Genomic DNA, 27545 nt, shown 5'->3' with positions numbered 1-27545 from the left:
ACTATCCTCTGGTCCAAAGTGAAGTGAACTTATGGTCTCAGCTTAGTTTCAGTGGACAAACCACCTCTGCCACAACTTCACTGCCCCTACTGCAAGGAATCCATAGGCTGCTGAAGGGCATAATAAATTTCCGTGGCAAAATAAAGGGCAAAATAAATTTCCGTGGCACACTTCTGGATGCGGGAAATGTGCTGCTGAAGTCAGTAAGTGTGCCACTAGGGTATGGGCCACAGAATGGAGTGTTTCTCCATTTTCTGTACATTTTCATATTCTGTACAAGTGCAATGCTCAAGGAGGGAGCGTTCACGAACCCTTGCCCTTACAAAATCATAGGATTCAACACGAAATTAAAGAAAAAGAATCCCCCTTGGGGGGAATAAGGGGCTTATCTGCAGCCAGAGATTCAGGTTAGGCCTTCAGAAACAGGCAGGCTGGAGAAGCCCTGAGAAAGCCTGCCTGAGAAGGTGTGGAGTGCCTGCTGGTGGTGGTGCTTGAATGGAGACTCTTCCCAGAGGTATGGCTGGAGACAGGACAAATAACCTCTTGCTGGACCTCCCAGCCCTATGATTGCATGACTGACAAAAGTGGTTTACTCCCATCCACCAGTTTACCGGTTTTGGAGATCTCTGAGCCTGCTCCACTGAGAGCAGTGACAAAACACCTTGGTCCTTGCTATCTGATCTCACATGCGAGCACGCCAAGAGCAGCAAGAAAAACAGACAGGGAAAAATGTAGCCTCAGAGCGTGGATCCTGGGGCCTAAGGACGTGCCTGTGGTCAGCCCCACGACTCGGGGCTCTCGTAACCTTTATGAGCAATTATTCAGCAACATCCGATAATTAAAAACAAATATGCTGCAGGTAACACGGAGAACAGCTGACAGATTCCTGGAGTAAAGACACCGCATAAAAAATAAGCACACCAGGCTGCCATTAAAATGAGACAGACTCCCCGTGAACCCCTCGCGGCCGGAGTCGCAGGCGTAGAGCTAGAACTTTTCTTTTTTGGTGGCCTTTAAAAGCAGCTGAAAATATCCGCTAACCCTGCGAACAAACATATCATTTTAAAGCAGAATAGGCCTGTAAGACTTTTTAACACTTGTTCGTTGATTATATTAATGCCAGAATATATTAAAGAAGTGCAATATAAATTTGATTTTAATTGTTTTGTACACACGCCAGTGAAAAGGAACTGATTGGATACAGTTCACAGGCGGTATGTTAATACGCTATTTTCATATGATGATAGCTTTGCATAATCTTTCTTTTTCCAAGATTTAGAAGAACCTGTTGTTAACCAAAGCACAGGAGAGAGGAAGAATACAATTTACATAAAATCGGCTACCCTACACATTAATTAGTAATGTGGCTGAGCGGAAGGTGTGTTCACTTAGTAGAAAGTACACTTTATAATTTATACACCAGCTGTTTCAGTGCTTTCTAGTCCATTTTCCTCCCTGCCTGCCTCTAATGAAATCGTGTTACTGGAGAATTGACTGGGGTGAATTGAGATTTTAATCCCATTGACGCTTCTCTATGGAAAGGCACACTGGTGGGAACTTTTAATGGAAGGTCTGTAATCAGAAGACACTTGTATTCAGTCCCCCACTATAATGACTCTCATCAAATGTTAAAGCCCAGGCAGTGTGCAGAAGGCTAGAATTTCAAGGTTTTTGACCAACCCCATTTGAGGCATTCCTCTGGGAGTGTGTGATTACTCAAGTTTAGCAGTTTATTGCCTCATCTTTCAATATCCAGTGAAGCACAAAATTCTCATCTAGGTTGCTCTTTTTACTTAAAGAACAGGCCAAAATAGACTGCAGAGCTACTAGCACTGTCATTGAGGTTAATTCTTGCTTCTCAGTTAACAGGAGATCAATGGAAAGGCTTTAAAATATTAGAACACAAATGCTGCTTAGTCTCTAAGTGTTCGGCAGCCTTTGTAAAAATTCTGGTTCGCACCACACTTCTCCGATGCACAACTCACATTTATTTATCACTAAGTGTTCCTTTAAGGCTGGGAGTAACATTAATTGAGAGGTGGTGCTGTTCTGCAAAGAAGGATGTAAACATGTATTAAAATCCAGCAGAGCGAACAGTTTTCCTATTCCCCAAACTTTGCAGTCAAGAAAAGTACAGTCATTAAAAGAGAGGTGGTCAAAAAGCAAGCTGAATTGGGAGTTAATGGGACTCATTATGTCGGCTGCATGTTAGTAATGTCTCCTTCTCTACCAGAAAAACAAGCAGAAATAGACACAGAAAAGCAAAACCCACTTAAACAAATGTCTGTTAAAATCCCTGTGAGGAGAATGCATTTGCTCTGAACAGACACAAACACATCAATTAATACAGTGGAAGCCACTTAAACAAATACATGTTAAAGAAATAAACTGGAAAAATGAAGGAACTTCTGACAAAAGATGTCAAATGCTGTTAAAAGGAATAAATCTATTTAAAAGACAACATATTTTTCAAATGCAGCAAGTCAAAATAGAAGGAATAATAGGAAGAATGCCTCTAAAGAATTAATGTTAAACAAAAAAAAAGTCTTTCCCTTCCTTCTCCTGTTCCCTCCTCCCCCCCCAAAAAAAAGGATCAAGATGAGGGTTTCTTTAATAAGCATTTCTCTGGCAACTTAATGAATGCGTTTGAATGACTTTCCTTATTCCCTGTTCCTTTCTTATTGAATTGGTCAGACAAAGGTCTAATTTGGGAGTGTTTTTACTTGAAGGAGTTCTTTCTTTCTGACACTTCTTCTGGGCCAGCATGGGTTCAAAATTTTCTCCTCTTTATGTGATTCATTCCCTCTGTTCCTTTTCCTATTTTACTTATTTCAATAAATGCTAGGATCCACTTGTTATTAGAGGTTACTCTTTTGTGGCTTCCAATCTGAATAGGCACTTCCATTCTCACACATTTCCTAGCAGAACTCATTGCAATTATTGTATATGTACTATAATTCATACAGGAGAGAGTATAATGCAGCTTTTCATTGGATTATTTGTGTGCATTTTTCATGGTTTATTTAATGTCGATATATGCATATATATTTTTCTGTGTGCTTGAGTGACTTTCAGGAGGCCTTCTTTTCAGCTTCTCCTACTCAACTTTGATGGGATTATTTGAGAGCTGCGAGTCTCCAGATTCAAAGGGAACATCCAAACTTCAGATTTCTTTGCAATTTCCGTAACATCTTATGAATGCCTTTTGTTACATCAGCCCCAATTCACTTTTTCCAAGCTCTCTCTCACTTCCTTTTACCAGCGTCCTGTCCACTTCTTGGACAGTTTTCCCACTCTCAGCCTGGCAAGCCAACCTCTTTCCTCAGCAAGCTTGCTGCTGGTGGCTCTCAGAAGTACCGATCCTTGCATCAGTGATCTGCATGCTTCACAGACATCCATTAATTTATTTTCTCAACACCTATATTAGTCATGTAATATTACATCAGTCTGGCAGAGAGAGAGCTGAAGAGACAAAGCAACTGATTCAACCAAGGGCACTCAGAAAACCTGCTCTAGAGCCAGAAAGCTCATCCAGACTCTCCATTTTTAAACCCAGACTTTACCACTCCTTGCACTTAATCCACCAAAAAGAGCAAGATGCAAATTCAGACATTCTGAAGTTGTGCCTAACCGCATTATACTAACATCTTACTATCGGAGCTAACAGGTGATCCTCCCTAGCTCTCCAGAAGTAAACAACAACTAATAAGTAAGGCCATTAAGAGCAGCTTTAATTTGCACATATTTGTCAGCTTCTTCCTGTAAAGGGAAGGAGCACAGACTAGCACTCCACTGACTCCTTGCTCACCTTCCTTGCCGTTGCTGTATTTATCAGCTCTCATTTCTAAGAGGATGCATCAAAGAAAATATGGAGGCTGCTGTGAGATAAGTGTTGATCAAAGGGAGAAGGAGAAAAAAAAAAAAAAAGAAGAAGAAGAAAAAGAAGAAACATCAACACAATAAAATAATTGGTGGGGCTGTAGCGTTTCTGGAAAGGGGTCCTGGACCATGAAGGGATCAAGGCACGGGTGCTGTTTTTATCCAAACTAAAGACAGAAGTAGTTTTAATGGGTAACAGCTGCCATATAAGAAAGGAAGGGGAGAAAATATGCTCCAGTGAAAAACCCAGGGATAAAAAGTACATCTGATCTTCCAGGCCTTCAGAGCATCATTTTTCTAGAATGTTTATAGGGCCTTTTGCCCTTAGGTATTCAAAGAGCCATGTGCTGGTTGGGGGCTTTCTGTATCCCTAAACTAAAACTGCAGAAAGAATAAACAACTTGGTTTTCTAATTAGAATACAATTATAGACATCTCTCAATTCCAGCATTGCAGTAGTGCCTTCTACATAAGCCATTCACAGGATAATCTGACCCTGTACTTAGCCTAAAAAACGAAAAGCTCCAGATCCAACTATATATATATATATAAGACAACCTCAGTGTTTTCTTTTGATCTATTCAGGTTCATTTGCTCCATTTTCTTCAGGTGGGTACTTTTGGAAAATGTAGTCAGGAGCACGGCAAACTGCCCCGCAATATGGATAGCAAATTTCTGAATGTGGCAGAGACAGAAAATATGGATAGCAAATTTCTGAATGTGGCAGAGACAGAAGATACAGAGTAGAACAACCATGACAAAAATGGGCCTCTTTTTAAAACTGGGTTGTTCTTACCTCTACTAAGGCATGAATGCCCATGTGCTATTCAAGCTGTGAAATACAGCAGAGGGTCATGGGACTAACAAGACCTTCTACTTCTAGCAAAAATATTGCTATTCATAGCAGGGAAGCCCTCTTAAAGACATCCGTACAGCACTTAGCACCATGAGCCTTGGTCTTTGGTGACACAACTGTAATAATCATCAATAATGCTGTTTATGGACATTTTCACTTTTCAACAACATAAGGATTTTATTTTATTTTTTATCCACAAGGCTACAAACTTGACCTATTGCACTATACCTAAGGGCAGAAGTGAGACCAGAGATCACGCAGATGAAGCGTGTCTTTTGTAATTTATCTGCTCACTGCCACCCCCTTCTTTCCGCAATGAAACCATAAGGAGGCAATGATCAGTGCTTGACCCAAATGTAAATAAGCATAACATATTCTGGAGGCCAAAGCAATAACCCCATTCAGACAGATATAAAAAATGATATGACTGGGAAGTATAAGCCATCTACACTTCCTGTATAAGGTAGCTATAAGGTAATTTTACAGGAAAGGTACAACCTTTATTCTGTGAAAAATCAAGTTAAGCTACACTAGACAAAAATGCTGGACATCTATGTTAGGAAACAATCCCCTGCAGGCCCTAGGGGCTAGACTAGCCAGCCCAATATGCCATAGGTTTTTCAATTCCCCAGACTAGTGCTATAGAGTCCATGGCATTCATGAATTTCTCAACCTTTGTTAATGTCTATAATAGTTTAACACACCATATGTTCTCCTCAGGACAGGCTGCCTTCCCTGACAACTTCCTAAGGAGAAAGTAAGAAGAAAAAAAAAAACACACTCCAAACCTAGTACTACTGTTCAGAGAGAAAAGTCAGCAGACACAGAAAGAAGAGATGTTGTAATTGAAATTTTGTTGCATTGAATCACTGAAATGAGATCATAAGCTACTATAATATATTGATTTTTGTGCATTTCCTGGGAGGATGCCATTTGAAGGAGACAAGGTCCTGTATGTTTACTTCAGCTTTAAGAGCAAGTTTTACTCTTTTACGTAGAGATTCAGTTGTGCCAGTAACTTGATGAGCATGGTTTTGTCACATTTGCATGAGTAGGACAAGGCCACACAGCTCAGAGCTCTCCAATATGCAGCAAGTTTTTATGAATTCCTGTGACTTACAAAGAACTTTAATGTGTATGTATCTTCAATAGATTGATCAGGTTTCCTTTAGTATTTTATGGCTGTACATGTTTAACTTGGAAGACACTTATAGTGACAGTATTTTATAACCCATTTTCTTTAATTACTTGGTAATTATTCAAAATGCAATTCCATGGTTTCTTACAGGAAACAGTAATAGCAGCGGTAGTTATATATGTGAATGAAGCAAGGAATAGTCTATTCACGTCCTTCACAGAGCAGAAGGAAGAGCACAAAAAGAAATAGTTGTCTTAGATCTTTCAATTAACAAGATATCTGTGTAAGTCAAATACATAACACGGCATGTTTTTACTATTGAGGCAACACCATGCTCTTTCTCAAGAGTTTCAGTACCACAAACATCCCTCTTCTGTAATAGCATTAGCTCAGACCTTCATGGTTTGGTTTGCTTTCTACAAAGGGTAGTCATTTACCTGTGCAAGCCATCCAACAGAGAAAGAAATGCATGTGTTGCTATTTTCCATGTGAATCACTGACAGGGTGACTCAATTTTCAAAGAGGGTGGAATACAACACTACAGATTTGATGTAAACCTAGCAAGATGGGCAAAGGGAAAGGAATTTGCAAAGACCTAGTAAACAGTTCTTCTGCAGATAGTGACAAACAGCATAGGGTATATCTGACGTCGAATGTTTTGAACCAAATGCTCTACAATCATGAATTCACAAAAAGATATTCACTGGAGATTTCTGCAGCACTCAGCTAATTGACTTCAGGGCAGATAACTTGCAGGAAGGGGTATTTGTCCCCCCAGATACTTCATACTCCAAAATATCTTCAAATTCCAGCTTCAATTTCTTGTTTTAGGACAGAACAACTGAAATAGACTACTCACTTAGAAAACTTCATCCAAAGCCATCCAAGCTTCAACCCCTCTTGTGGTTTCCACAGGTAGCTATCGATGGTGCCCAGGCAGTTCCTGCTGGGCTCAGCCCTCTTGCAGCCTCCTCCAGCAGGTGCTTGGCTAATGAAGGCAGCTCCTGGGAGAAGGACTAGCTGCAGCTCAAAAGGAGGGCACTGCCAGGGAAGCAAAGGGCCTGGGGCAGCTGGCCTCAGGTACCTACAGCTCACTGGGACTACCAGACACCAAAGGAGCTGAGAGACCGCTGAGGTGACAGGTCCCAGCCATGTCTCAAGGCAACAGAGGGAGCAAGTGCTGCTGCTGCAGGGGCTTAGAAAGAAGGGCCTTGATGGGCATCTGCCCTTTACCTCAGTCAGGTCACTTCTCCCACTTCTCTCTGGCAAAAAGGAGAAGCAGTCCCAGGTGTGCCACAGCATACATGTAAATGAGCCCCAGCAAGCACCTGCATGCTGCTGGCTGTATGCTATGTGCAGCATGGCCACAGCCTGTGCTGAGACATGGGACGACAACTGTGGCTCAGGAACCAAGCCACTGCTATGTGTCCGCACCAAGTAGGAAGCAGATCCATGAAGCAGCACATCTGCTTGTCTGATAGTCGAACGGGGATCTGACTGCAGATCTTCTGGGGAAAGTCTAGCAGGGAGGAGCTGAGTCTCTGCCTCAGTCCTGGCATGCAGTAGTGCAGCTCCATTGCCATTAGGGATTTGGCATATGTCTGGAATTAGGCACACTGGCAATCAAGTCACTTCTTTACAAATAACTAAAAAAAGTGAACAAACTGTTTGTTATCAAATTGATTCAGGCATCTGGGACACAGTGGGTGAATAGTATTGATTATATTCATTCAGGTTTTAAAGTGAATTTACTTTGGCCGACTGCTCTCCCTTCATATTTACTTGCCATGAACGTTTGAGTGATCAAGTTTTACTAACACAGATGTGACCTTGACCAAGTCCTTTTACCCTTTCATGCTTTCATTTCCTTGTTCTTTCTTACCTGTCTCAGTTGTAAACTCATAGGGAAAAGGACTGCATCTCGTTAGGTGTCTGTACATTAATTACGTAGGATATGGGACCCCGTCTTGTTTGAGATGCACAGCCCCAATGAAAATTAGAATAATAATGAACTGTGTAAAATGCACTTTGAAGTCTCATATATAGTGGGTGTTGGTGAGGAAAAAAATGTAAATTCAGGGGCGATATCTGTGCCAGATGCACTTGCTTTCTTGCTCATCCAAACCTGTAATTCATCTGACCAATCAGGGTGAGGCCACGCAGCCCAAATCATGAATACTGAGCGTGGGCTGTTTGCATCAAATTGCTTCCCTGTGAAGTTGAAAAATACATGAAAAATTTTGAGAAAAATGGTTGAACAGAAAGCCAACATAAAACCTAATTCTGATCTGCTCAGAGAAATTTCAAGAGCAGAAAGGAGCGACTGCTTTTGTCCGATATATTACAGCTAATTTGTTCTGTTGCTCCCACTGCTTTTTTAAAGCCCAGTAATCTGCTCAAGTCACCTGATAATCAGACAGTTTATAAAGAGTAAAATGGAAACAAAAATGGTAATTAAAAAGCTTTTTTAACTTATGCGGGACCAGACACATATGTGGCCTTTAGCTTCCTCAGCTCCCAAGAGCTGTTGCCCAAAGAGCAGATCTTGCATAAAGCCCCCTTTGCAGGTCCCTCATGCCCCACCACAGTGCCCCTAGTTGTTGTTTTTTGCCTCCAGTTTTCTGTGACTCCACATTATCCATGCAATTGCAGGTGCTAAATAACTCTGAGACCTCTCCCTCAACCAGTTTTGCTGAGACTGTGCACCAGGTTCAGGAATTAGCAGTAAGGCACAAAAGTGGGGACGACCCTGTGTAATCCTGACTCCCATAGGAGCTCCAGCCTTGTGGAAGCTGCCTTGCCACGGGCTGAGCACAGCTCTGTTTCCATATGCATGGGCTATGATGCCCAGAGAACCTGCCACAAAGCACAGCCACGACCTGCAACATCCCTTCCTTTTCACAGAACAAGACAGCAAACTAAGATACTTCCTGCTTCATAGGGATCAACACCAAAACTGTGTTTTTCAGTAGCCCAAAAAGTAAAAGCCCTTCTGAACTGCAGCTTCTTAGCAGAGAAAGCCCTGAGCATTTATTCCTTGCAATTTATCACCCATGATGGTCAGCCACTTCAGCCTTCCAGACCACTAATCTCCATCGCTGAAATAGAGCACAGTCCCAAAGGCTAGCTGATCCTATATTATTTAAACCCTTTAATAATGAGGGCCAAATTCTCAGCTGCTGTGAATTGAGACAACTTTACTGAACTCACTCAGGCTAGGTAAACTTAAACCAGCTGAGGATATGGTTTAACCAATATAACTTCTAAGTGCATTTGCTAAATAATGAAAAAGAGAGGAATGTACTTCTTATTGGGAGAGGAATGTTCTTCTTATTGGGGATATCAGGTTTGCATGTCTGGGTTTTGTGTTGGCTTTTTATTTTTTAAGGAAGGATTGAGGTGAGAGGGACTGGTTTTGGCCTGCTCACGAGTTGCAGAGCTGAAGCTGGGAAGCAATGCAGAAGAACACTTTAATAAGTAGAGAGTGCCAAATGAAACACTGGCTTTACTTCTGTGGATGGAGAAAGCTAAATACAATATTCATGTTACCTCAGTTTCTTCCATTGCTCCAGACAAAACCATTGCCAAGACAAAATAACCCCCTCTGCTAATTGCATAAACTCTTCATGTGCAATTATTTGTACTAGCCAAACAGAAAGAAATGAATCCCATTTTGAGCACTGAATGTGTGGCCAAAGATTTCATTATATCGTTAGCATTTGGGGCAAATATGCAGGAAGAAAGGAAAACTCTCTGCCAGCATTTCAGACTGAAACGTACGTTTAAAACTTAGCTCATGACTTCCTGGGGCCGTCGTGTGTTTTTTTCCAATGTTTCACCCTGGAGGCATCATGTTGTGAGTTCAACAGGCAAGATGTTGCCATGACATATACCTCATGAGATCAAAGGCATTGCATAAAGTGCCAGGGAGGGATATGATTCTTTGGACTAATTTTATTATTGTAACTCCACTGACTTCAGGGCGTTACACTGATGATGAATTTGGCTCATCGTATCCCAAATGAAGCTTAACATCTTTTGTTCTAAGCCTTCCTTTCTATCCCCCTCCTCTGCTACCACCTGCTATTGCTCTTTGGGTATGTTTATACCACATATTGGAAACAGCCACGAGCAAGCTCTGCCCACGCTCCAAGCTGACAGAAGCCATGTGACTGCACTGGCACCAAGCCTGAGCTAATAATCCCTCCTGAGAAGGATTTTTTTTCAGTGAATAGCATGGGCAGGATGAGCATACATTTACCCATGCTATATGGTATCAACATGCCCAAAGAGTGATCTATCCTGGGAATCTCTGCACAGGTCTGGAGTCTTCTCCTGTTGGTCTTTCTGCAGACAGACTTTTTCCCATGCCCTGTAAAGAAATCTTGTACCCACACTCATAATCCTCATGGTCAGCAAAATCCTCCTGAGTGGCGCAGAGGATTGCTTGTTTCATTATAGCCACTCATTGGCACAAAGCTATCCAGAGATCTGTCACAGCTATGTTTTCTGTTCTACCAGTTTAAACAAGTTTTTCACCCAAAAAAAGTTGATAAAATGACCCCATCATTCAAATAAAATCCTGTCTCTCCCTCTTTCTACTGTTCCATTAGTTTCCTTTGTCTTCCACATCACTATGGCTTGCTGAATGCCATGCATGGCACCATTCCTGCGTACGGCTCATCACCCTTCTTTGCACTAATACCTATCATATTTCCTGGGTTGATGCCCAGCAGCTTCATCTTTGGCTTCCAAAGACCTGACTGAGCACTCCCCTGGGGTCTCGCTGCTCCACCACATCCCTGACTGGCACCCAGGGGGAGACAAGCCTGTAAATATCACACTGACTGCAAAGGTAAATGGAGGCTCCCTGGGAGGATACCTCCAATATGTGAGGTATCATCACATATTCTATTGCTTGAAATTTATTTTCTCTGCTTTAGGGAGAAACTGGGGGGTTTCTATCACATTTGTAAACAATTTAAAGCTACCTAAACTCAGTGGGCTCTACTTGTTGTCAGTTTAAACAAATGATCACACACCACTCTCCTCACCTAGATGAACACCATTAGTTATCCACCCCACAACGGTTTTCTACACAACCTTCAGCCGCTCACTCCTGTGTCTGAACCTTTGGGCTGCCCAGCACAGAAGCAGAACTGGGGCATATTCACAGTTTCCATACACTCTGCTACCAATTCAGGCTGAGCATTTACATTCCTGTTTCTGGGGAAGGAGGCCCATTGCTCAGTAACTTGAAACTCCCTCCTCCACCCCAAGTACAGGGTGGAACCAGGAACAGTCTCAGAGCAGGGGGTACTCATTTTAACATTATTTGCATACCTGCATAGTATTTTTACATTAATGCAAGCTGAAAGAGAAGCCACCACTATTTGTCCAGGAGCCTTACTAATAGATTTTGAAAAAAAAATAGCCTGTACAGAAAAGATCCCCAGTTAAACAGAAGAAACAAAGGAATGTGGTTCAAGAAAGAAGAGACAAGTGAAGTGTGGAAACACATTGAAATGACAGAATTAAGATAAACATTTCACCTTCTTCAGAGCTGGCAATGAAAATACTCTGAAAATTAACATTCTGTGTTTGCATCCTCATGGCCACATTTACTATCCTTGTCAACACCTTCCACAACACTGAAAGGTTTTAAGTTCAGAAGATACAGTATCACTTGATCTTCCTTCAAATCTGAGACCACTAATGAAAGACCTTGTAAAAGTTGTGTGGAGTTTGTATTGGCAAAGGATTATAGAGATACCTTTCCAGAGCTTAGCAGTAGCTCATGAATTGTCCATTGATGCAGGGAAAGTGAGCCAGAGAATCCAAATATCACTCTACAACTTTTTTTTTTTTACTTTTTTTTTCCATGGGCTGCTGTTTCAAGTGAGCAGTTCTACTGCACAATGTTAAAGGAAAATGATTTAAAAGCCACTTGATCTGTGTTGTCTCCATTCAAAAAGAATCTAAACTGATTTATTGTTCCTCAAATGGCTGAAACACTGCTTTGCTTAATGTCATTAAAAACCTGATATCGGCACCCAGCCCTAATAAAAGTATTGGGAACATGGTAGTAACCTATCCATACAGGGAAAATGAAGCTGTCATTTTTCAATATAATTAAACCTGGTTTCAAAAATCCAGAGGTCTGTAATATGAATTACACTAATTACTTCTTGTGGTTTAAAAATTGATTTCAATGTTAAATTTAATGGACTTAATGGATGTTGCTTTTCCCATCAGACTGGTGGCCAATGTTTGTCTTGTTTCTTGACCACTTATAGATTTCTCTTGACCCTTTAAACATATTACAATCGGCAGCCTGCTCATTCTTCGTGCATGAGAGTACTACTATTACTTTCCATGGATAATCCCAGCTTCCATGTAACGTGTCTCTCGGAGTTATTTTTGGCAGCCAAATGCATACATAGGCCAGGAAATAGAAAAAGAGATCATTGGACTAAATTTTCAAAAATGTGCAGGCAATTAATTTTGCCCAGGCAGTACGTGAAATCCAAACAAACATTATGGAAATAGCAAAACATGTGCAAAAATTCACAGGCCGGTCATGCTGCAGTTTGCTGCACACCAATCTCTTCCCTGCATTTGTTCATTGCTGAGCAGAGTCGAAATGCAGGAGCAGGGATGATGGGCCTCATTCTGAATCCGACTGGTGAAAATCATGAGCCACAGAAATTTTATCCACAGAAAACATGCCGGGGACTGGAATCTTGAACTTCGTGCTTACCCAGAAAACACTCAAAACAGTGCTGGGGTTGAACAAATAAGAAATACGTTATGAATAATAAATCATGGGCTTACTGTTGACTTAATGACAGGACTCCCATGGATTTCAAGGAGAGTCAGATGAGATACACTTCATGTGTGATCCATGGGAAAAAAAAAAAAAAAAAGAAAAAGGCCACCTCTGTGTTTGAGCTCACACCCAAAAGACAGAGTGTAATGGTTGATAACTCCTTGATTCTCTTTCAGTGTTAAAACTAGTCAATGTTTTCTCCAAGCCCACGTGACTAGTTTCACTGTGAAGAACACAAAGCCCAGTGCCTGCAGCTCACAGGACATGCCTCCATACGAATTTACAAGTACTGCTTGGGAGAGGAGCTCTAATCCCAATGGTCTGTGTGAAAACAGGGAGTGCTGATTGCTTGGCATTCTTGGAAATGAGGCTGCTTACAAGTACATACCTAAATAAAGAACTTAGGAGAGGATTTTTAACATACCTCATGTTGAAAATCTTGTTCTCCTAATATACCACAGTTGCTGAAGGCAGTACAGGCATCCCTTAATACAACAGCAGAATGCCTGTTTTCCCACCAGATTGTTTGTACATTTGTAGTCCACAGACAAGGGAACATTGATACCAAAAAGGAATCGATACTTGAGATATTTGTCCTTTATCCTGCAGATAAAGAAATGGTACACTCTAGATGCTACATCAAAGGCAATTGGTAAGAATGGAAGAGAAGCCTACAATTATTCATTTATTCACTTTACCAAGAAAACTACAACTGCAATGAAGTCAAACAGAAGACTGCTATGACCACAGAACAGCTAGTGGTGGTGAAGGACAACAGGATTATTACACGTAAATCTATGGCAGGCTCATTGCAGTGATGATGCCAAGTGGGAACTCTGATTCAACAAAATGGTTTTCTTTCTTTCCCTCTGTTTATGGCATGTTCCTGAGCAAAGTGAGGCTGCTGGATCTGTCACTGGCTGTGGCTGAAGGAGTAACTGGTATGACCTTTCAGAGAGTAACATTCTCATGGGGAAATTCTGCCAGCACCCTAATGACTGTTTCTGTCTGGGGACCAAAACATCTGTGCACAAGTAATACACATCTATATTATCCATATGTGGATTGAAAAATTCAAGAGAGTCAAAACACACAACTCTGGAAAACTTTGCTGTGTTAAGGGCCAAGTAATCAGCATGTATAAACTAGCAGCATTTCACTGACACCAGTGAAGCTCTGCTGATTCACATCAGCCGAGGAGCCTCATCTCCTAACCATGTTTTTCTTTCTGTCTGGGAGCTCGGTCAGCTCAGAATTAAAGAGTACGTCATAATCCTCAAAGAAAAGGGAGAAGATTTTGGAAAGGCAGCTTTATCGTTTCCATTTAGGAACTCAAGCCAAATTAGAACACACTGTGGATGTCTGAACTGGATCCTCCTCAGGGGGACCTCTTTTCTAGAAGTTTAGAAAAGCTGAAGCCTCTGGACTGACCTGCCCATACCAACCTCTCAGCCAGCATCTCCTGAGGGGTGACAGAGCATGGCCTGTTGTAGCTCCAGCTCTGAACAGAGAGTTTTGGTGGATTTTTATACTGGCGTGTGCAGATCCTATGTAAACTCTGCAGTATTACAATTTGCATAAAGCTTTTTCATAGCTAGAAAATATTTTGCTTCATAACGCAAGCCTTCCTAGACTAGACAATATTGGCATTCTTGATTATTTTCTGTCTTAAGATCAAGCTGCAGAGATGACAGGTTAATAAGCACTTCTCCCTCCAAAGGTAACTTTGTAAGAAAAATAATTCAGAAATGGAAGAAGTTGCAGAAAATGGCTCTCTAGTCACCATTAATGGTTACAGTCCAAAGACAAGCATATATCCAGCCATCAAAACTCAAATTGGGTTTGACACTGGATTATGAAGATACGTTGGTCTCATTACTTGCTCAACTTTCCTCCCCTCCTCTTTAGCAACTATTGACTCCAGACACCATGTTCCTTCTAAGTACTACTCAGACATTTTTCTGAGTCAATAACTGCATTTCCATAGACTTGCACTTCCCCTTCTCTCCGCTGAGCTCCATATTTTTAAGGGCACACCCACCTGCTGTCTTTTATACCCAGGGGAATGGCAGGTCCTCATGCCTGCATGCGTCCAGCAGGGTCGCACGCAGCCCCTGCTCCACACAGCAGTGCAGATGCTCATTACCATCCCTTCTTGGGTGCACCCAATTTCCGTATTACTTCTTCCCCACAATGAGTATTGCATTAAACCAGAGACAGGTGCCCTGGAGAGAGATGCTCATGCACCTACTTTAACCTGCCACTCAAGTAAAATGCATCCAGTGGAACACCACTGGCTCTGAGAGCATCACTTTGGAAAGGCAGAGAAAGAAATCATGCGTGCTTGTGACTCAGGAACATGGTCCAGGCAACCGAGCTGGGGACCAGCAGCTCTGAAATGTGGTGGCGGGACTCCTAATCCTGTCACCAATGTGGAACTACTTGGGGTCAGAGCTGTGCCACCATTCCTCGCTTTTGCCTTACAGAAATGAAGTAGCAAATACCATGCTTTCTCATCTCCTTGGGCATGAGGGAGGACAGATTCTTTAAAATAATGATTTTAATTCACAGTACATAAAAATAGGCACTTAACTCTATATGCTGGCATCTAAATAAAAGCAGCCTGACTTTGAGAGGTGCTAAGCATTTGCACTTCTCAGCAATGTGTACACGAGCTGTTTTAAAGATCTCCAAAGATACAGATTTTCTTCCCTGCCAATACCATTTCTCTCTCCTTCAATATAATTTTATAGGCCATCCATTTTGACATTACATCAAATTTACACTAAAAACACACCTACCACTTTGGATAGAGGTTTTAAGAACCCACTTTGCAAAAAACGCAAGGCAGGAAGCCTATTTTGTGTTACATACAAGTTCACATTTAACTTTGAACATGTGCAGAAGTCGTGGAGAATTCATTTTGACTTCTGTGTTGTCCTGAACAATGACATTTTCCTGAATCAGGGACAAAGAAAGTCATTGGAAAAGCAGTGACAGCAGAATGGAATATGCAATATGCAGTTTAGCAGGGGCATCTGTTTCTCTAAATGAAAGACCCCAACAGACAAATAATAATAAAGAATTAAGTTTGTTCAGTAAGATTTGAAAACAAAACAAAACATTTCCTCTACCTCCTCTGGGTGAATTGACAAATTAGCCCATAGAGACAGAAATGCTGAAAAAAAAGGAAGAATGCATTGCTGTGAACTTATCTGAGCTTTTATATCTCTTTCATTAGGTAACTTTCAAGCAATGTTGATTTAGCAGTTTCAATTTCATTCAGAGGAGGCTAAACAATGTTAGATGTTAAAGTCTTCCTTTCAGGTTTGCTTTACAATTCACTGTTGCTCTTTCTACTCTTAAGTCTGTGCTCCGATATATAACCAGTTATATATTCCTTATTAAAAATGTACAATGTTTCAGAAAATTGAAATAGTTTTCAAAATTGTCCCCCACTGGTAATTCTGTATTTGATTGTCAAAAATGTTAATCTTTTCTCAGGCCTGAAATTATGAGCCAGCTTTATTGGTCAAAGGCCATAATAATTTGAGCTCTTATTTTATAAACTCATTTCTGCCGAGTGATATCCTGATAGCAGCAAGAATAATAAATCACAAACATGTCCCCCAAGATTGCATTGTAAATGTCAAACTAGACAGGAAATTGTAATTAAAGAAAGGAAATTGCTACAAAGAAGCACTTGATTTTAAAATGAGCTAAGCACAGAATTTTCTAAGCATTTAATTATAGACCAATTTCAACTGACTGCTTTGCTTTTGCAGTCATATTTCTTATTATAACTCTTCTACATAATAACCAAATCTCCATGCTTACGCTGGTCAGGAGCATTACTACATAACACTGCATAAGCACGAGGATTACTAACTTTACGGGAACTATTATCACGTTTTAGTGTGATGGACGGTGATATCAGAATTTTAACTTGGTGACAATCTGACTTTAACTAAGTGGCTGAGAGGATATATTTTCATAACAGCTACTGCACCTCTTGGCACCTCACTCTTAAGCAAGCAGCAGGGCCAGTTCTGAGCCCCTGGACTGACGAATGCATTGAGGAGTGAATAATTTGGCCAGGGAAACTGTGCCATCACAAAAAAATCCCCATTATCTATGAAGGATGCTGCAGTTCCTATCACTCTAGACAGAGCCTTTCAGTGCCATAAAAAGGGTGCTAATCATGTCCTCTCCTGTGCACGTAAGTCAGAAAGGAAAGGATTTGGGGAAGAAAACAGTATGTTCTAGCAACACTGGACCTGCAAACCACTTGAACATACAGGTTGTTGCCTGTTGAGCAATTCAGAACAGCCTTTTGGAGCCCTAAACTCTGCTATTGACCCTTTATTTTTTACTGATCATCTGGTTCAAGAGAGTTTAAAGGCCTTAAAAATCCCTCGCCATCTTCTGACCTGAGACTCAGCCAGGCCCAGGGGTTAGTCCTCAGTAGCCCAACCACCTCTTTCTACTTCTCCTCAATACTGCAGTGGTGTTAGTGGTGAGGCTGAACTGCACAGCTCTTCTTTTCTTCTTCAGCATAGCCTGAAACTTTATTGGATGTAAAATATACTATGTACCAGCACACTATATCCTTTTTGATTTGAAAAGACAGATATGCAGAAAAACTTTTCTACAAGACTGAAGCTGGAGAAAATCATGTTATACTGAATCCTCATTAGGACCTAGCAAAATTCACTGAATACTTGACACTGCATATTTCCAACTAGTGAGGAATAAATCAAGATGCAGATGTGATCATTTGCACCCATAAGCTGACTGCAATGGAAATATTATGCTGCTGCAGGCGCAGGATGGAAATGGATAAAGCCTAGTCAACTGGCAGATACCTACCAACCAAGGAATTTACTTGTTGCCTTGCGAATCAATATACTGACCTAAAATTTAACTACTCAAGCATTCAGGAGAAACAGGTTAATAGAAGCATTCTGATCTTTTACTTTCCTGGGGAATAAAAAACCATCAGAGTGGATGAAAACAGTGTCACAGTAGAAACAGCATTTTCTTCAAAGTGCAGACATGCAACTGTAATTAATGTAGTCATTATTTGGCACAGCTTCTAAAGACCTCTTAAGCAGAATGGGGTTACATTTTTAAGAATAACATGCAAAGAAATACTGTCTAATAGGTGTGTCTGATAAAATATATGTCCTATAGTCTAGCATAGTTTACTTGCAGATGTCATCAGTAACCAGTGTTCTGGGGGAATGAGTGGACACAGAGAAGCTGGTAATTTCACAGGGAAAAACGTACTAATTTGATTGGAAGGAGGTGTAAAGAAATAGGGGCAGTCAAAAAGATGCGTCTTGGCAAGGGAACACACAAAAATGGTGTGAAAAAAGCAGCAAATGTTTTGAGGTTGCTTTCATTAGAAAGAACTGTTGGATTCAAACTAAATAAAGATGCTGTAGGTCAAGTACTGTGCATCATCTTTGAGACATGTTTGTACAAAAAGGACAGAGAGAGAGCATGCAGGATGATGTAGGTGCTAAAAGAGTAGGAAAAAACTAAGAGGAACCAAGAAATAAAGAGATGAGTAATTCAAAGTAAGTAAGAGGGAGGGGGAATCCTATGTGGACAGGGATATGGATGGAGAAGACAAAAGGATCTTATAAGGAACGATTCCACCGAGAGGTGGAAAACCAGGCACAGAACAGAAATGCCACAAGGAAGCAATGGGTGTAAGGCAAGAACAATGAGGACAAGTTGCATTCTTTGGTAAGGTTTGTAGCAAAAAGGCTGTCATTGTGCCAGCCAGGAGGGCACATGAATGACAGAAACGTGACTGAACAGAAGCCCTGTTTGCTGAAGGTGGTATACTGGTTGTTCGCTGCATCTGAAATTTGGTATAATGCATTGAACAACAACAGATCGATGCAGCTGACTAAAATTTACTTTTTGGATCATGGTGCATACATACATACCTAGTTCTACTGAGCACATGAAGGAACAGGGGCTGCAGAGTTGAGGAAAAGGGGGATGGAGATGATGGTGTGATTGAGTAAACAGCACAGAAAAATAATCATGTCCAATAAAACATGCTTTTACCAGTGTACCTGGAGAATTCCCTGCTTTACTCAGAATTTTCCTCATTATTTCCTATTTCTATTTCTCGAGACGGTTATGGCTTTGCCACAGAAGTGGCATTACTAACACTCAACTTAAATCCTCTCAAGTTAGTTTCACACCCAGAAGAGAGTGGCAATTTTTACAAAATCATAAATTAAGCTTCTCAGAAGGACTGGATTATCTTGTAGAGCATGTTATTACTAGCAGAGAGGCTGCTCTGGCCAGGCTGTAGCCTGTGTCCAACAAGGTTCTGCCACGCTGTGGGGATGCTGCCAGCATTAGGGTCTGGCTGTTGATGAGATTAGGGCCAACACAATTAGGATGTGGCTTCAGATAAGGCTTACTTCAGCCTAACCTGGCATTTTTATCAATTCATCTAACTGCCATTACTTTATTTCTTGCGTATTTTTCATTTCCCTTCTGCTTGCATTCACTTATTTGTTCCCGAGGTAATTTCAACCAGATCCTGCTTTCCTACCTCTTTTCAGAAAGACCACTACCTGTGCTTAACTCCAGCAGTACTGTGAACACAAGTTTCCTTGTATCTTCTACCAGCGGTGACAGTGGGCTTCAAGTGCCACTCAGGGGTGATGGCACCAGGGACCGGTGGTAGCCAAAAGGGGCTCGGTGCAGGACAGAGCTTCCCCAGCTGCCTGCTGCTCTCATGCTCCATCTGCAACTCTGCCACACGAGAAGCATCTCGTCTCCTCAAAAAGCACTGTTACCTAATTACTGGTGAGCTTCTAGAGGCATGGGCAAATTTAGTATGGGAAAAAGAAATAGTCTGGCATCCCACTCCATTTCCACAACAATAAGGTCAGGGAAGTAACCCAACTTTGGACAGGAAGATAGCATCACACATTTTCTGTCTGTCACACAGCCTCCATGCAGTCTGGACAAGGCATTTCCTGAGTCGTTTGCCTCGGTTTCTCATTTGTAAAAATCTGTTTGGGCTGTAACCTCCTAGGTAAAGGCAGGGCCTCAGCTGAGACTTTACAGTGTGTAGCCTAGCAGGAGCTGCGTCTCTTTGAGGGCCTCGCTCCCTTTGAACACAAACTCGAACCCTGCATTACTGAAACGCTAGTTACAGTTGTCATAGGATTAATTAAGTTGTTAGAAATACTGAGCCAGAGCACAAGCTACATAACCTGCAGCCAGCACCTTGCTACACATCATGGGGGGGAGAGGTACAGAGTGCTGTCTCTCAAGCATGTCAGAGGAGCTCCATTCCTCCTGCCCTCCACAGCACTCGGTCTTTCCAATTGCCAGCATCCTGGAATATGCTGGGATCACCACACAAACACATATTTATATTTCAGCTTAATAAAATGGCTTTTTTATAACCTGCAGCCTCATGTACTCGCCATCAGGTATGCGTGCTCACAGGGGACGAATCCCAAATTAGTTGGCTGGTATCGCTCACACAGCACAGGGAGTCATTAGCAGCAGCAGATTGTTGTGAATGTGCAGAATCAACTCGGAGGCTCAGCGACATATAAAATGTGTACGTACACACACACACGGACCGAGTGCATTTAAAAAGCCAATGCGATAGAAAAGCTTCTTCCAACACAGAGGAAAGGGAATTGCTTTGCTTATTGCCACCGGTGCTGCCGTGCACCACAACCCACGGCATTGGGGCACATCAAAGGCCAGAGCTCTAATTCCTCAGGAAAGTCCCACACCAGAATGGTCAAAATTTCATGCCAGGCAAAAATTCCAGCAAGTGAAAATATCTGCCTGACTATACCAAAGTCACTTTTTTGGATATAGTCCCAGCGCTTCCTTTCAATTGAAGCCGTTCCATCCCATGAAAGACTTCAACCTTATCAGAAGGAAACATTAGCAAAATTTCTCAAACATCTTGATCAAAATCAGCGTGCTCCCACAAATTTTTTGAGGCTGCTAAATCTCTATTTCCCATCATGAAGGCTGGAGTGCTCTGTCACTTGTCAAATGCTGTCATGCAAGTATTTTAGAATAAAAACCATTTTATCTTTCCTGCACTCCTTTTCTTCCCTAATCAGTAACAGAAATAATCAAATTAGTGAACAAAGCCTGGCCCTGTGTAATAGCTCCATTATGTCTGCACCAGGGGTACAAGAAATCGGTGTAAAATTGTCTATTAAAGCAGCAGCTCAAATTGTAGAGACAAGACACCTGGTGTAGACACTTGGGATAACAGATCCATGGATTTGGTGGACTACGTGCTGAAATCATACTGAAGGAAAGGCCGGCGTGTGCTTGTAGGTTTCTCCAGGATTCCCCAAGATGTTAATGGAGAACTAGGAGACTCAATAATGCCAACTATGTTCATCAATAGGCCTCACTGGTGTACTTTTTAATTAATTAATTTATTTTTTTCCAGGATGTGACTTTATTCTGTGAGTTAAAATCTCCAGATCCACAGATTGGAGTCACATCATTCTGGTCAGAGGGGCATGGACACATTTACCATCTGGGCGTGCACCCGTGGGAGAGGTGTGTATGAGTCTGCTTGCTTAGGCAGGGCTAGTTGAGTTTCATTTCAGTTCTACTTGAGCATAAAATCAAGATCCAGAGGATCCCAAGATGCTCTGGGGAACTAGCAGTTGGAATTAGGGCACAGTAAAGCAAGCTCAAGTCTTGTGAGTTCCTTTTCCCAAAGCTACTGAGCTCAACAAGACATGAAAAAAAAAAATCTTGGAGATGGTGCTGCCTACATATGCCATAAACAGATGTAGAGTTGGATTTTGTCCACATAGCATGAACATTTAAAACTCAGCAGAGGCAAGATATGCAAACAAAGAGAGAAACTTTGTGTATTCACTCATATATTGACTTATAAAACTCAAACTGATGGGTCATAAAAATATTTGAAGATGTTTACATGAAAATTTCACTTTGCTTGCAGCAGGAGCTGTTTCAGCAGCTTATTCTCCCAATAGACTGTATATATTAAGGCAACCTTTTTTCATTACGAGTTGCAGAATGATATTGCCCAATTCCAGAAGATCTAAGCCAGTTATACAGCGTGCTGTGTAAGGCTTCACAATTATTTCTCAGCGGTGCTTTCTGCAAAGAGGGCAGAAGCACTCGGTGCCCTCTCTCATCACAGAAACACTAAAGGACATCCTGGTCAAAGCTTCCCACCTGAGGCAGGTGCCTCGGGGCAGCCCAACTGTGCTTGCTCCCAGGGGCCGGGTTTAACCTCAGCTGCCCATTTGTACCCCTGCAGCCCCTGGCACAGCCCCACTGCACACAGGACAAGGCTTTGGATCCATATGGAGAAATCCAAGTGGGAGCGAGGCTGGATGAGGTGGTGAGGGGCGTGCACCTGGCTTTGGGGTAGCAGACGAACTAAAGGGAGCCCATGTTTCAGAGCTAGAGGCAACCCCAGGACTTTGCTGTGAGGTACCTCAGCTGCTCAGAGAGGACAAAAGTTGTGCAGCTAAGCCTGAATCAAAGTGATCATTTTGAGGAAAATCCCCAGCTCCCATTTCTTACTCATTCCAAACACAAATGACGAGTCAGAAACGTGAACTTTACCAGACCAGGAATCCTCAGAGAACTGCTCCATGGAGAGCCCCCTTGGGAGCCCACCGGGACAGAGGCAGAGTGGGCAGCAGCCGAGGCTGCTGGTGGTGTCCAAGTGCCAGCCTCCCGGTGGCCAGGGGAGGCCAGGAGCCTCCCGGCACCTGCAGCTTTGTAGTGCAGAAGCACCAGGTCTAGCAAACTCCAGTGAACGCCCAACAGTTCCAAAAACGCACCTCTGGCTTACATATAAAAATCTGAAATAATGCCCCTACCACATGAGAGCCGGCAGCATGCGTATCACTAGATACGAACCAGACGATTCCTACAATTAATGAACTGGGAAAATTACAGGTAAAAGAAAAACGGCTGTGTGAAAAAGACCTTGAAAGGCATGAAACAGACAATGAGTTTTTTCTACTTTTTATTTCTCCTTTCCTCCCTTCTCTCACTCCAATTTTATGCATAATTGTTTGGTCAGTTTGTTCTTCCCTGAAACTTTTACTGAAATGGATTAGGTAAACCATGCTCTGAAACAGATTGAAAATGGAAAATATGTAAATATATAGCATATAACTTATAAAATTGTATGTATATGTGTGTGGGTGGGTGCTGGAATAAAAAAGCTACTGTTACTTGCTGGTAGAACAACATATCAACAACTGTTAGAGCTGACTTGAAGGTTAAATATTAGGAAGGAATCCAATTTCTCTTGTCTATTCAGCTCAGCGGTGTGTTAGATTGCGGTTGGAGTGTGCTTATGGAGTGTGGGATATGAAGTAGGCTAATCAATCCCTGCTGCTTCATTCTCAGGTTCTTCTTATATCAGGTCCCTGCCCTCAGGCAGCCTTCAGCTTTCCAAAAGCCAATTCCATACAAATAAAAATTGCGACCTGCAGCTAGAGGGTGAAGCTGAGTTTCCCCCTCGTGATTAATCTCTTCTTGGGTGGCTTTCAAGAAAAAAAAAAAAAAAAAGAAAAGGGGAAAAAAAAGGAAAGAGAAAAACCATGCATGCTGCAGCCCTGTGAAAGAGTTTTCCTATTGAATGAGCCCAGTGCTCTGGAGCCAGCTTATCAAATGAAAGAATTCATTTTTTTAACAGTGCCTCGTGTTGACATTGAGAAAATGAGCTATCAAACACTATGATTAAACTTCAGCTGCCATAATTGTCGTCCGAACAACTGCATGGTGGAACTGAAAAGCATTTTTTTTAACCAGCTCTATATGGTTCACCAGTAATACTCAGTTTAAAAGGTTGTTGCTGCTAGCAAGAGAAACAAGGCTTGAAATTAACTTTTTCCAATCCATAGACAAAATTAAACATAGGTATTTGAGTCACACAAACAACAGGTAAATCAGATGTGCTTTAAATTTCATTTTCGTCATTTTATCTGCCAAGGGTAGCTCTGGGGTATTAAAATATCTGAGCATTTTCTTGTTTCACTGCATTTGACTGGATAGATCCTGCTTTTTATTTTTAGAGATACACACAGATAGACAGACAGACAGACAAACAGAAACAAAAGGGAAGGTGGTTTAAATACTCAACCTGGTGCAAGAGGGGGTGGAAGGAGGGGAATCTAGAGATTTTTGGAGTATTTTCCCTGCAGCTGAAATTACAGATTTGATATGAGCAGGGGACAGCCTCAATTGCAATGGCCAGGTTGCATGCAAGGACTCCTCAGTCTCCTTTATAGCGCAGACCAGTGCATTCATTCAGACGAGGCTTACAGGGACACTAAGGATTTTGTTTTAATTCTCAGCCACCATTTGACACGTGTTCTTTCAGGGACTGTGGCTCAGCAAGGAGGCTGGGGAAGTCCTGCAGGAAGGGTGGTTCCAGGCACGGCATCCCAGGAGCACGACACCCCCAGGGACAGCAGCCCTCTGGCCAAACATCACGCTTTTGGAAATGAGCTGTTGCATGATTAAATCTCTGCTTAAGGTTGCCAAAGAAATTCAAACACTACCAGACAGATGACAGTGCAGCAAACGTGAAGGAAATCACTGTGGGGAATGACCACGGCCCAGGTTAGAACTGAAATGGGAAGGTAAGCCCAGCACCCCGGGGTGCCTGCCCCCGTTCTGCTGCTCCCAGTGTTGTGAGCCCTGCCACCACGCCTGCCCTGTGCCAGCTCACCCTGCTTCCACCCATCCTGCCATCAGATTAACATCACATTCATTTTTGAACCTAAAAGCTTTTATTTTCCCCCATTTCCACCTTAATTTACCAGCTCAAGAAGGCTTTTTTTTTTTTTTTTGCAAAATCAATTACATAACCTGACCATCTTTCTGCTTCCTGGCCATATGGAAATACCATTCAGAAATAACAATAACATTTTCTTCATTTTTAGAGTCTCTCACACTCTGAGCTTTACTTTACCTCCTTCCAAGAGGAAAGCTGATAATAACTAGGGCTTGCTCAGGATACTTGGGGGTGGAGGCTATTCCTTATGAACAGACTTCATCATGTGGGCCGAGCTGCTGGAGGAACAGTGAGGTGCAAGAGGACTTAGGCATGGCTAAGAGCTAGGAGTAGAGCTGCAGAGAAAGGGACGGGTTCCAGAAAAACAAGTTTAGCAACAGATTGGATGCTGTTGATGAAAAATAACACAGGTCTGCAAATCTAGGGAATGGTATTTACTCAATAAAAATAAAAAAGAAAAAACAAAAACAACCGGTATTTGCACATGTAAAACCAAGAAACCTGAAGTCATTCAAATCTGCTGCTTCCATCGCACACTCAACAGCTTATTTAGCTATGCAGCTATAGGATTGTTCCCACCTGCCGGACTGCACACACCAAGTTATTACTGGAGGGTTGTTTATACATGCCAGGCCACATTCAGATGTTTGCTATTTGTAGGGTCACTCAGTCACGCTGGCTGGATCATGACTATTTTCAAGCATCCTGAGCTGCTGGAAATTATTCATTTATCAGAAGCAGCAGCAAAGATATTTGTGTGAGAAACAAAGATATGAGAAAGGCACTCTAAGCCAAATTTTGGGCCAAGCTGCTAAGGCACTGGGCAACATAGCATTCATTCATCATAAGCTTTGCAATATGAAGATGGCAAAAGTTACAATCAATTAAGAAAACAGAGTCTGACATTGCAATACTCTTAGCTTAAGGAAACCAAATAAAATATCACAGCTTGTTCAAAAAGCTTATTTTGAAACCTCGGTATAAATAGGAGATATAAACACACATTCATCCAGCTAGTTTTGGGGTGAACTGTATGATACATTTGCTGCTGCGCAGGAAGCTAAATTAGTTTTTCAGGTGAGTCTTTCATAAAAGGCCTCAAAGTTCTCTCTTATTCTTTGTCTCCTACATTCAAAATGTCTTGATTTAAAGACCCCAGCCTTATTGTTCCTGTAATAAACTCAACATTTACAAAGAGATGTGTCTAATACAGTCACCTTTAGGAATGGACACAATTTTGATCTCATTTTCAGGAAATCTTATCGAGCACCACTGCAAATGAATTCCAGGTATTACTGGAGATGTGGGAAAACACCACAGCCGCACACCTGCAGGCTGCTCTTTTGGCTGGGATGAAAATAGCTGGCAAGGAACAAAGGGAACCCCTCTGCAATTGCAAACTGCTCCGAGGACATCAGCCCACCAGGCTTCTCACCGGGTGCCAGAAGTGCTGGGCTTTAACTTGCACGCACTGTGCTAAAGTAGCAATAAAACTGTGACAAACTGACAAAAGCAGGTCAATTCACAGCTTAGGCTGACACCACTTTTTCAGCTCGTATTGGTCGATTACCAAGGCAAACTACAGGTACTGGAGAGGGAAGGGAAAAGGCAGCATGGTCTGACAGGGCTGTCACGGCTCCCTGAGGCACCCAGGCACCCACCTCTCCTGGCCTGGTGTTTGGCAGCCCTCACCACTGTAGGTGCACATGCGAAGCCCTCGGATGCCCACAAACTGGGCATTTTACTGCCCCCCAAAGCAGATGGAAGTGTGTGCCTGCAGAGGAGAGCCCAGGCTGGCAGTGTGTGATGGGAATGCCTGGAAGAGGTTTCTGGGATGGCTGGACTGGCCTCACTAAGGACTACGGACTTATTCCCATGCAAGTCAGTGCCTGAGGGTCTCTGGTATGGGGGGGTTCTTTGCCCCCAGACTTCTTGTGACTGGCATAGCCCTGGACAAGGTCTAGAGGTTACCACCCAGTATTTGCCTGTCAGTTGGCATGCCGACACTGAGGATTCTTTATTCACTGTGTCCAAACGTTGGTTAAATTAATATTTTACAGAAAAACATAGCTAATCATACACTGCTGCATGAGGATGGCTGTGACTGATAACCCTTCTAAAAACACAAGCCCGTAACTCAGTGGACATGACACAATTTGTGAACAGCAAAATGAAAATTGCCTGTCAAATAACTTCAAAGAAGGAGAGGAAAAATAATACCCAGAATAAGAGTATAACAGACAAGCAAAAGACTTGCTAACCTCCCAGATATTATCAACTTTCCTGTTACAGGTTGTTCAGAAGAAAGAAGGACACTACATTCTCACGTTGATGATTAACTACATTGCTATCTATATTTTTACTTTTATGTGCAGCTTGGTTTGCTCCGCTTTTGCCATATTGCCTATAGAGAAAGTAATTGTATTCATAAAGTATTTTATTCTGTCTCTCATGTTGCACTACCACACCCAACTGTCTGTCCCTGTCTTTTGAGCTCCTCTTTCTCAAAGCTGTAGGAGTGGGGGCTGGACTTTACTGTTCAAAACCAGTTTGGGATCTCTGAGTCCAACCTGGGCATTGCAGACTTAACATCACATAATCCCTTTCATAAACTTACTTTCTGACTGGGAAACAAGTCTCACACTATGGCTGCTGCTGTAAAGTAATAACAAGTCAATCCAAGGAATATTTTGCCTTTTTAAGGGAAAAATATAACAGAAGTAAACCAACTCCCCTCAATTAAACAATGACTAAAACACATAGTAGCTTCCTTTAGACAAGCCCAAGGCAAAGTTCAAAAAAGTAGCTTGCTTCATCCAAAGGCCAAGAAATACTTACTCCTTCCCTGACTCATCCATTAACTCAGTCATCAAACCTCTTTCTTTCACAATTAATGGGAATCAGGAGGTGGTGGTGGTGGGAAATAAACCTTTGTTTTGTTTAACCTGGTTTTTGTTTAACCTTTGTTTTGTTTAACCTGAACCAAATATCTACACAGAGCAGCAACAGTAAGAGAAACG

At 42.0% G+C, this 27545-nt stretch overlaps 1 protein-coding gene across 12 annotated transcripts in view; it reads right to left on the bottom strand.

Annotated features, from left to right (window-relative positions):
* Positions 1–27545, bottom strand: part of LOC311437857 (uncharacterized protein) — a 197778-nt gene that overhangs the window by 20723 nt on the left and 149510 nt on the right. The window lies entirely within an intron of this gene.

This window comes from Aythya ferina, assembly GCF_964211825.1.
Source record: "Aythya ferina genome assembly, chromosome: 5".
NCBI lineage: Eukaryota > Metazoa > Chordata > Aves > Anseriformes > Anatidae > Aythya > Aythya ferina.
This window is presented reverse-complemented; position numbering and strand designations above follow the sequence as displayed.